A 10,917-nucleotide genomic window follows, 5' to 3' on the forward strand; every position below is an offset into this window, starting at 1 on the left:
TATGCTATGAATGTCAAACAACCCAGTGAGTCAAAATTTGATATTTAAGGAGATTAAGGGGAATATCGTGCATGTATTTAAGTTTCCTTAGTTGCCTTGTAGAATATTAGTAGAGTACAATTTGAAATAAAATTGTATTTCTTATTGAAGTCACATAGCCTTATGTTTCCCTCAAGAAATGATAGTCATATGCTTCTCTCAAAAGAGCCTTTTTTGGCGGGGCTGTTAGTCATACAGGCTACAAAATGTGATGCTGATTTAAATGAAAATAATCATACCCCCAGTAGAAATGTTCCTTTGAGCAAGTGGTGATGTTGGTGGTGGTGGGGTCACATCTGACATCCAGAGGAAGGAGAATACAACTTCACACCCACCCAGAGATGATTCATATGAGGCAGAGGTCCGTCACACCACCTCTCTTTTTCCTGTTCTGATACAGACCATCCCTCCCATAGCACTCAACTCTTTTGCAGGGTTCCATAATTTATTGCAATGGCTGTATAGCACTCAGAGACAATACCCATAATCATTGGGCATCCCACTGTGAAGCCAGCTTCCTTCAAACAGACATTCAGGCTTTCTCATTCTGTGGGCTCGGGGGCAGCCCACTGCTCTGTCGCATGGTCTTAGCAGTCCTCTTCTGCTCTGGCTCATCATCTCAGTGCTTTGGCGTCTGATGCTTCTGATGTCTATGCCACTTTAGACGTGGGATTGTTTGGATGGCTTGCTCTTCTACCTAGCAGAATGACAAAACTGTCCTATCCCAGAGGTACACTTAGAGTCCTTTGCATATTATTTGCATGGGAGCTATAAAGACTATGGATAGAAAAGCCATACCTGGTAACGCCACCTTTTTTAACACAGAATCTGAAGCCTGCTTTACACAGTGCTTAAGTTCCCAGGTGACATGAGAGGTTTTCAATCAGTGCAACCTACAGGCTGATGCCTCAAATCCACCTAGCAGTGCTGTGGCAGAAAAGACCTCAAGTTCTATTTCCAGTAAGATTTATAGCCAAGAAAACCCTACAGGGCGTTCTATGCTAACAGGAAGTGTTGCCCGAGTTGGGACCCACTAGAGAGTAACTTATTATAATAACAGCACATCAGCTACACGTTGAAGTTTCTTGGTTCAAAACCTGGTCCAGTTTCTTGAAAGTTGGACAAATTTGATAAATCACTTAATCCCTCACCTGTATATGGGAATAATAAAAATATTTCCCCAAAGGTTTTCTATTGGAATTAACTGCGATGATACATGTAAAATGCTAAACACCATACCTAGCACACACTTGAAATAAACCTCTGAACTTTAACTATCTGTATCACTGAAGAAAAGACACAATGGATTAAAAAAGAGTGTGTGTGTCTGTCTGTTTGCATGTGTCTGTAGAATGACAATGAGGCAAGAACAGGGGTAAGTATTTATAGTTTGTAGATCCCAGGGAGAAAAAAAATTCCCTTGTTCAAAAATGAGTAAGAATTTGAAGGCAGTGACCACAGAACAGGGAGCCAAACATGGGCCCTGGGAAGTGTGTGCCCTGTGCTACTGTGTAGGCCGCATGCCCATAAAGCAAAACAGAAGAATCTCAAGTATGATGGCCCAAGAAGCCATAACTTGAGTGAATTTATTTTAAAAAGACATTGGAACGTTGCCCTAGCTTTTTGCAAATAATTTTTGTTGTTGCAAATCAATGATTGGCTAATGGATTATCGAGAAAATGAAAAGAAACATGTATGAAAGACACGTAGGACACGAGCCAGGCTCTTCTGAGGGTGATGGTTGTTATTTGCGTGCAGTACTTCTCAGAACGCTCAACTGCATACGAGGGTCAAGTTTTCAGTGACTGAGCCAGAAGCAACTCAAGGGCTAATGGATGATGTTTTCAGGCAGCATCTCTTTGCAGAAATCTGATATTTTTAGAGAACATACGCAAAATGGTAGGAAAAATGCTAATATTACTGTTACATGCAAAATTTCATCCAAAGTCTTACCAGGATCTGCAATGGTGTAGGAATTAGGATAGGGCCCGCTGCTATAGCAGATAAGACCCCAGAGATGAACACAATAAAGTTTGCCATGGTCATAAGCACTTTAAATGGGGTGCCGTAGAAAACAAAATTAAGTCATGTAGCCATTTTTAACTACATTTACTGATCCAAGATTCATGAAAAAGATGGATCGCTTCCAAGAGTTGAGAGTTGTCTGTCAGCCAGTCAAAGCTTTGGTATTTATATAACTTTGTCCTTTGACCTCTGCCTTGTCCAGACCATTGCGCAGCTTGGCGCTTCATAGACGAGTTTATGTGCTCACGTCTGTAAGTGTACAGTCTCTGCAGCGATTCCAGGTGACAGACCTTTATACAACATTGTCCAGGAAAAAAAATCAGAACTTCTTCAAGTAGTTCTTCCACATAAACAAGAGAGATGATGTCCCAAGAGTTCCCACAAACATCTTCTTATGTCATGAGAATCATGCTCCTATCTCTGAATCAATCTTTGTGGCTAGGACCCATTTTCTGATGTACATGAGATAGACTGAGAAGATCCCCAAATAAAACATAGATACTCTGATGAGCAGGATGGTGAGCGAATGATTGGGCAGCCATCAACTATATTTTATATTAAAGAAGGACATGTGCTTTTTTTATTCATTAAGAATAGCCCATTTCTTTTTATAAATCACCTCCATAACATGCTAGTTTGTGTTTATAGATTTGAAGAAAAAAAAACCTCCCCTAAAAATTCTGGTTTAAACTCTTGGAACCGTCTATGTATTTAATAAGAAGGCAGAGAACAATTGACACCACCGGGGTGTCTTATACCTCCAAGTACTGCTTTTGTCAGACCCAGGTCACGACAACGTTAGCTGTGGCACCTCCGTGCCCTGATGGCCTGTGACAGGGTTCCCATCAGAGTAGGAACTCGTCACTTTGATCGTTGGATTCATGAATAATAGTAGAGAAAATTAGCGTAAAATCATTGCTGCTTCTGAAAAATTGTTGTTTGCGAAACACCAATTGTAAAATTGTTGTTTCCAGGTTCTGTTAAGTTGATTCCAACTCACAGCAACCTGATGTTCAAGGACTAGAACATTGCATGGGCCCACCCCATCACGTTATAAGACAATGTTCCACTGCGCGTCAGGAGGTTTTCACTCACTCACTGTTTTAGAAATACAAGGATAAGTCAGAAAGCCCTGCTATGCAATCATAGAAGGCTTCGTTAAATAGAAGCATCATAGTATGGTGCTATTCTTTTCCAACATACCCTCTACCAGCCACCCCTCAGGAGAAAGATGAGGTTTTCTCTTCCCTTGAAGAGTTACAGCCTCAGAAACCCACCGGGGTAGCTCTCCCCTGTTCTTTATTGTTCTCTGCATCAGAACTGACTCCCTGGCAATGACGGTGCTAGCTCTCCCCGCCATCTGTCTCCCTGAGCACCTGTTTTCTTTCTCAGAAAATGGAGAAAGTTAAACAAAATCATATCTAGGGTCCAGGTCAGCTCTTTAGTCTATGAATCTGATCATGTTCACCTTAATTTTCCCCCCTCTAACTGCTTATGTGGCATGAATTCATAAAACTCTTCTGAATTACTTTTTTTTAATGAAAAGGAAAGAATTAAAAAAGCACAGAGACAAGAATTTCAGTCAAGTCAATTTCCACCCCAGGCAACCTCATGAGGGTCAGAGGAGGGGCGTGCTCCCCAGGCCTTTCAAGGGTTTTTTTGGGTCTAAGATGACCACGCCTTTCTAGGTAGGTCTCTGGGTGTTTCCGGGTAGAGTTGAACCACCAGCTAAGCACACCAACAAATTGCACCAGTCAGAAACTCCACAAAAAAACTGTTAAATTTATGTATGTTCACCAATATTTTTATGCCCTATTTTGTTTTTTTCTCTCTCTCAAAAGTTTGTTGGAATACGTCCTCTTGTGCCCTGATGTGGGAAACTTACCTACAGCAAGTACTCAAATACACCCTATTTGTTGACTTCCTGTGGTAGGTACACAATCTGTTGTCAATTTGGGACTTGAGAGGATTAAATGTGAAGGGGTGGAGTCTAGTTTGTCAAGTGGCTCATAGCCAATGAGGCCTCTTTGTGGGCATGGCCTTCTCCTGAGAATTCTGGGAATTCCTGCTATTTCCTCCTTGGAGGCAGAAGACTCTTTTCTCTTACTGTTTACTCCCTGGGAGACATTGTAGCTGAAAAAACACATAGAAGTACACTAGTGTCCTGAGCTGGAGAAGCCTCATGGACCTACCCTGATGCAAGCAGACCTCTGAAGCCGAAGAAGCCACATAGACACCCCTGCCAGCAGAGATGCTTACAATGCCACTGGATCCAAAGACTTTCTACCCACTGGCCTGTGATCGTCCTGCACTCAGTGTCATTGCGTGTGTTTCACGAGTGTGAAGAGGACTTCATAGATTGTTCTCAGACATATGGGCTAATATCGGACTTATGGGCTTGGACTGGACTGGGTTGGGATGCTTTCTTAATGCACAATTACCCTTTATATAAAACTCTCTCTTATGCACATATGCGTTTCTATGGATTTGTTTCTCTAGTCTACCCCGACTAACACACTCCCCCTCCCCTTCTCTCAGCTGAGCAGAAGAGGCAAAAGTGTTAAGATTTTCTGTTGGTGCCTGTTGAGAGGTGGACCAAGGCAGCTGGAGGCAGCTGCCCTTTCTCAGCCAGGCCAGCAGCCTTCACATGCTGCCCCTGAGCGGCATACTGGGGATTGTCTTCCTCTACTTCTTGCAAGATTCATTTGCCTGCAAGACGGGGAAATGCCAAAATTCTAAAGGTTAATAGACTGACGTGACTTATGAAAACTGCCCTTGCTCCGCACAGTGTGAGGGCAGAAAAGGAGCAGTAGGCCGAGCATTCGATCCCGAGGGTGCTCGAAAAGCTGCCCTGAGACCAGGTTAAGGGAACTCAGTGATTCAGGAGACAAGAAAGACTGACAAGACTGGGGTTTGCCACACCACGCTGTTCCTGCTGGTCGCAGTCCCAGTGACAGGATAGTGCAGTGCTGTTTGCCATGGGGTTTTCTTTAATGATATGGAAATGACAATGGCATTCTGATTCCCTCTGGGTTCCCACCAGTCCTCTATAAGCCTGACTCCCACTCCCATTCGGTGACAGTTAAAGACTATGGAAAAAAACAACTAGGCAGGCAGCTGCTTTGCTCCACAGGCAGTCCCCAAAGACTTTGTTCCAGTAACGACTGATCATTAAAGAAACTCCCTCATCAGGAATCCCTGGACGGACTGATGGTACCAGAGCTGCGTTCAGGGCTCCAGGCTGAATTCTGCTGGCTGCTCCTGACAGGAGCTGTGCTCCATCCACCTTGATGGTGATTACACAGGCTGTCAGTGACCATTGTGCCTGTGAGCTTCTGCTAAAGGGTAATGGGATTTAATTGCTCTTTGGGGGGGAGGATGTGAGCATGCTTGGGGGTGAAGGTGGGGAGGGGAGTTTATAAAGAGAGGTTGGGTAGATAGGAAGGGAAATCAAAATATACAGTTATCTAAAAGGTGAGCAGCTGCTGTCTAAACCTGGAATTCCCAACGCAGTTTAGAACGTGTCTGAAAAGACGCGTGATAAGTTTCCTTATTTTCTTTGCTCCCTATTTTAAATTAGGAAGTGAGCGTCCTGCCTTCCAAGTAACAATGGGGGCAGATGACTGCCCCTGCTGCGCCACCCCTATGCTTTAGTCAAGAAGGCAGGCTGAAGCAGCCACCCTTTTTCCTTGCGCAGCCCTCGCCCCTCCCCTTTGGCATTCCAATTCGTTTTGGCACACAGGCAGAATGAGTGTGACCACCTCATCCGTGTCCCCAGAGAGTTTCTATCTCAGTCAGGAGAACACATCATGCCCACCAAAGCACAAAATGAATTTAGCATGTAGTATTGTCAGCAATCTCCATGCACCCCTGGCTTAGAATTAAAGACCGTGAATCAGCAGTGGGATTTTGTGTGTGTGTGTGTGAGCGGGTGTGGGGTGGGGGCCCATTTGTGTCAGCTCTTTGCGCAAGTCCGTGTTACTTCTCACCATGAGAACGCTCTGTGTTGCAGGAAATTGAAGCAAAGGGATTTTCCGAATGCTTGTGTTCTCCTTGTGTTCTGCCAGGGGACCCAAGGTCAGGGTCACTTTCTCTCCTTGTTCTTTCTTGCTCCTCTGACTAGTGAGGCAAGCTCTGGCAAGTCCAATTTGTTTATTCATTTGCATTCCTAACTGTGCATTTGAAAGCCTAACTCATACGTTGGGAAATAAGCTCGACTTTCTTGAGCACCGGCCCCCTCAGGACCCAGGTCTAGCCTCAGGTCGTGAGGCTTGTGGAAAGTAGATGGAACCTGGCTGCATCTCCCCAGTTTCCGAGTTGGTTCCTAAGCACCTCACGTGGGAAAGCATCAGCACTGAGAAATGCCCCTTACCAAGGACTCCGAAGGCATTGCTGTGTGTTCACATCTGTAAACGGTTGCACACATCCATTTAGAAAGCTGAGTTCACAAAACACGAGTCCACAGTGGGCTAAACAAGAAGTTTGATGTTTTTCTTATCGTCTGATTAAAAACAAATTTCCTGAATCTTCATATTTTGACTCTAATGGGTGGCATTGTGGATTTTTTTTTAAAACGAACTAGTTTAATCTTGCCGAAAGCTTCATCACTCAAAACTTTTTAGAAAAGCAAAGAAAGGGCATCATGGGAGGGAAGCAATGGAAAGTCAATGAGAATTAAGGCTGCACATCAGAACATAAAACAGGGCACGGGTGGGGGGGGGAGCTCTGAGGGAGTCCCCCGTCACTGACAGTGCAAGGCTTCATGGCTGTACGCCTGCCAGAGAATATAGAGATGAAGCCGAACTTGCTCTGGGACCTAATAAAAGTATTATGTAGAGGTGGCTGTCAGAATACTACAGTCTCATTTCTTTGAATCTGGCGATCCAATTTTATGAGGGAAGGGAAGTTCCAAGATTTGATTTTAGACTCTTGATCTGAATTCATGAAATCGTAATTGTTGTCTTTATCATCTGAATTGTCTTCATTGTCAGTTAAAAAGGATTGGTAATAAGTGAATTTGGAACTATCTCCTACTTTGAACTTCTTTTCAAAGGCGTTCTTACAATGTATAGGAGCTGTGGTGCCATAGGGTTCATGAATTTGCTTGCTACCTAGGAGGTAAGCAGTTCGAAACCACCAGTCTCGTGGAGTAAGGGTTAGTCTTGGAAACTCACAGGGGCAACTCTACCATGGTGTCCTGTAGGGTCACTGTGAGTCAGCGTGGACTGGTTGGAAATGGTTTGGTTTTCCATCATTACATTGTGTGTGAATGGCGCACAAGCCATGCGTGTTACCTGTACTGGTGTAGGCCCACTTAAAAATTTCTTGGGTGGGAAAAATTCAGATTTTCTTTTTTTTTTTTATTTTTTTAACATTCTATTAGGGGCTCATACAACTGTCATCCCAATCCATACACACATCAATTGTATAAAGCGCACCTGTACATCATTCTCAAAACATTTTCTCTCCACTCAAACCCCCGACATCAGGTCCTCATTTTTCCCCTCCCTCCCCGCTCCCCCCTCCCCCATGAGCCCCTGATAGTCCATAAATGGGTATTTTGTTATATCTTGCCCCGTCGACGTCTCCCCTCACCCACTCCTTGGCTGTCTGTCCCCCAGGGAGGAGGTCACACACAGTTCCATGTAATCGGTTCCCTCCTTCCTACCCATTCTCCCTTTACCCTCCCTGTTTTGCCACTCACACCACTGGTCCTATAGGGCTCATCCATCCTGGATTCCCTGTATTTTCAGTTCCTATCTGTACCAGTGTACCTCCTCTGGTCTAGCCAGTCTTGCAAGATAGAATTTGAGTCATGGTAGTGGGAGCGGGGAGGAAACCTTTAGGAACTAGAGGAAGGTTGTATTTCTCATCGTTCTTACATCGCACCCTGACTGGCTCCTCTCCTCCCTGAAACCCCTCTGCAAGGGGATCGCCAGTGGCCTACTCATGGGCTTTGGGTCTCCACTCCGCACTCCCCCCATCATTCACTATGGTAAGATTTTTTGTTCTGATGATGCCTTACACCTGATCCCTTCAACACCTCATAGTTGCATAGGCTGGTGTGCTTCTTCTTTTTTTCTTGTGAAAGCTGAATCCCCGGAGTCTTTGACTGACTTGATTATAGACCTTCATGAAGATCAATGTATTACCTTAAGGAAGCATGACTAGGTATGCATATATGCATATGAGGATGCCTGGTGACAAAGAAGTGAAGTCATTGGAGCTCATCATCTGCTCAGCAGGGAGTCTGCTGACATGAGGATTCACAGCTTTGGAAACTTTATGGAGCAGTTCAACTGTGTCCTATAGGGTTGGTATGAGTCAGAATCAATTCCAAACAAAAGGTTCAGTTTGTATACTTCTAATGATCTAGAATGAGACCATCTAAAGATTTTTCTAGAATAAATATTTTGTTAATTTAATTTTATTTTGCAACGTTTATAACTTCAAATCGAATATATATTACATGTGTGAATTATGAAGCATGATAAAATAAACATTCATGATTTCATTTGAAGAATTAGAATTCTTCCTGCTTTTGCCTAATCCCAATCGCCCATCAGGTTTTAGGTTAAGTACCACTTCTTTGGTAGGAATCATTACCTACCACTGAAAATTAGTTTTTCATTAACTCTTTAGAGAATAGCACCTTTCTTCATAATACTAGTCAGAGTTTGTAATCATAAGCATTTAATATTTGTCTCCTCTTCTACCATGTAAGGTACTGGATAGTAGAGGACAAGTCTGTATTTCTGACTACTGTATTGTTCATCTAATCTTGAACCTAGTCCATAGTGGATTATCCATAAATTCTTGGAAATTCATTGATAGTGATTTTTGTAGTGGAGTAAAATTTCTTAATATGGCTTTTTCTTCCCAAGTCTCTGTAAGTGCCACCAAATGATTGGATGTAAATATGCAAACAGGGCATGTGTAACACTAATAATGGTCAGTTTGGGTCATATGGTCAGTTTTCTTTACCAACCCTCTCTATATCCACCCTCACCTCTTACCTCCAGTATACAGATGAGCCATCTTTGAAGCAGCAAAGAGGAGAGAAACCTAGAGAACGTGTGTTTAGAAGGGACATCCTTCTATGCAGATTCACTTAATATTGTATCTGGGTATGCTGACCCAGGTGCCAGAATGGATACAGGTTAGTAGGCTATGGGAAAGCAGAGAAGAAGACACATTTTCTGAAAGTAGCCTAACTCCAAAGAAAAAGCAGATTTCCACAAGTTAAAGTGTCCTTCCCAAATTTATGAACCAGACAGTCAGTGCACCTCCTGTGGCGTTACATAATCTACTGTCAACTTGAGGAATGGGTGGAGTCTAGCCTGTCCATCAGGTTGCAGCTCGATGACCTGATTTGGAGGTGCGACAGAGATAAATAGCTCACCAATAACCAGATTCCTCTCCCTGGGACATTCCTGTGGACAAGACACATGGAACTATTCTGATGGAGTCAGAGCCCTGGATCTGAAGGAGCCATGTGGAGACCCATGCCGGTATGGAGATGCTTCCATCGTAACTGGATCCACAAGACTTTCCATGCACTGGCCTGTGATCTTCCTGCATTTGGCATTATTGCATGACTGCATGAGTCTGAAGAGGAATTTTTGACTGATGTTGGACATATGGGCTAATGTGGGACTTATGGACTTAATCTGGACCGGGCTGGGATGTTTCTCAATATACAATTGCTCTTTTATATAAAGCTCTTTCTTATACACATATGCGTGTCTCTGGATTTATTTCTCTTGTCAACTCAGACTAATACATCTCCCAAAGATTGGACAGAGTAAAGAGGGCAATTTGAAGCCCAGCATTAAATGAGCTGAATGCTCTTTCTAGAAAGTTGAATCCAGAGTATGAGAAGTCTTTTTCACTTAGCGAATGACGCTAAATAAAAAACAGACCACCTTACACAATAACACAGAACAGGCTACCATAGTGAACATAAAACTGAAAAGGACAGAGAATATCTCCATACAATGGAAATAGTTGGGACAAATATCAGATTAAATTCATCAAGGAAAAACCGTTGTCCAAAAAGTGGAGGCATCTAGTATAAACTGCTTGTTCCATTTCAAGAAAAAGGGGATGGAATATCTTTTAAAATAATATAATGGTAGCAGTGAATTTTTATTTTTCCCCCAAGACAAAAATCACTTTTCCAAGTCTAGAGCTATAGGAAAAGTCGTTGTTGGAGAATGGAAGATGAAGGATGCTGGGGTGATGGAAATACTTGAAGGAGATGTTCAAAGAGATTGGGAGTCAATAAGGTCGTGGCTATTTCCTCAGCAATTTCCAGTTCTGTCGAAAGCTGATTCAAGATTTCACACAAGCAAAACTTTTCATCAACTACTTGGCTTTAAGCAGATCCCAACTTGTTCTCTGCTATATGATGTGACTATCTAGCCAAGAAATTAGCTTTTAAAAATAACAACACAGTGCTTTTTATTAGAGAAACTCTTTACAGATGCTCTTATATTAAAAAGTTAATTATCATATACAATACTGAAAGTACCATGGACTGCAAAAAGGAAAGAAGTATGACCAGAGTAGTCCTTAGAGCAAAGGGTTGCGAGACTTCATCTTATATGCTTTGGGCATGTTGTCAGGAGGGACTCATCTCTGCAAAGGACATCATGCTTGGGAAAATACAGAGGCAGTGAAACAGAGCCAGGCCATCAGTGAGGTGCATGGACACAGTGGCTGCAGCAATAGGCTAAGGCCTAGGAATAACTGTGACGATGGCACCGGGTCAGGCAGTGCTTCATTATGTTGTGCATAGCGTCACTATGGGTTGGGGCCAACTTGCTGCATCTAACAACAACATCATATACA

The sequence above is a fragment of the Echinops telfairi genome, unplaced genomic scaffold (assembly GCF_000313985.2).
Source record: "Echinops telfairi isolate 266 unplaced genomic scaffold, ASM31398v2 ScPeMD7_3;HRSCAF=10, whole genome shotgun sequence".
Taxonomy (NCBI): domain Eukaryota; kingdom Metazoa; phylum Chordata; class Mammalia; order Afrosoricida; family Tenrecidae; genus Echinops; species Echinops telfairi.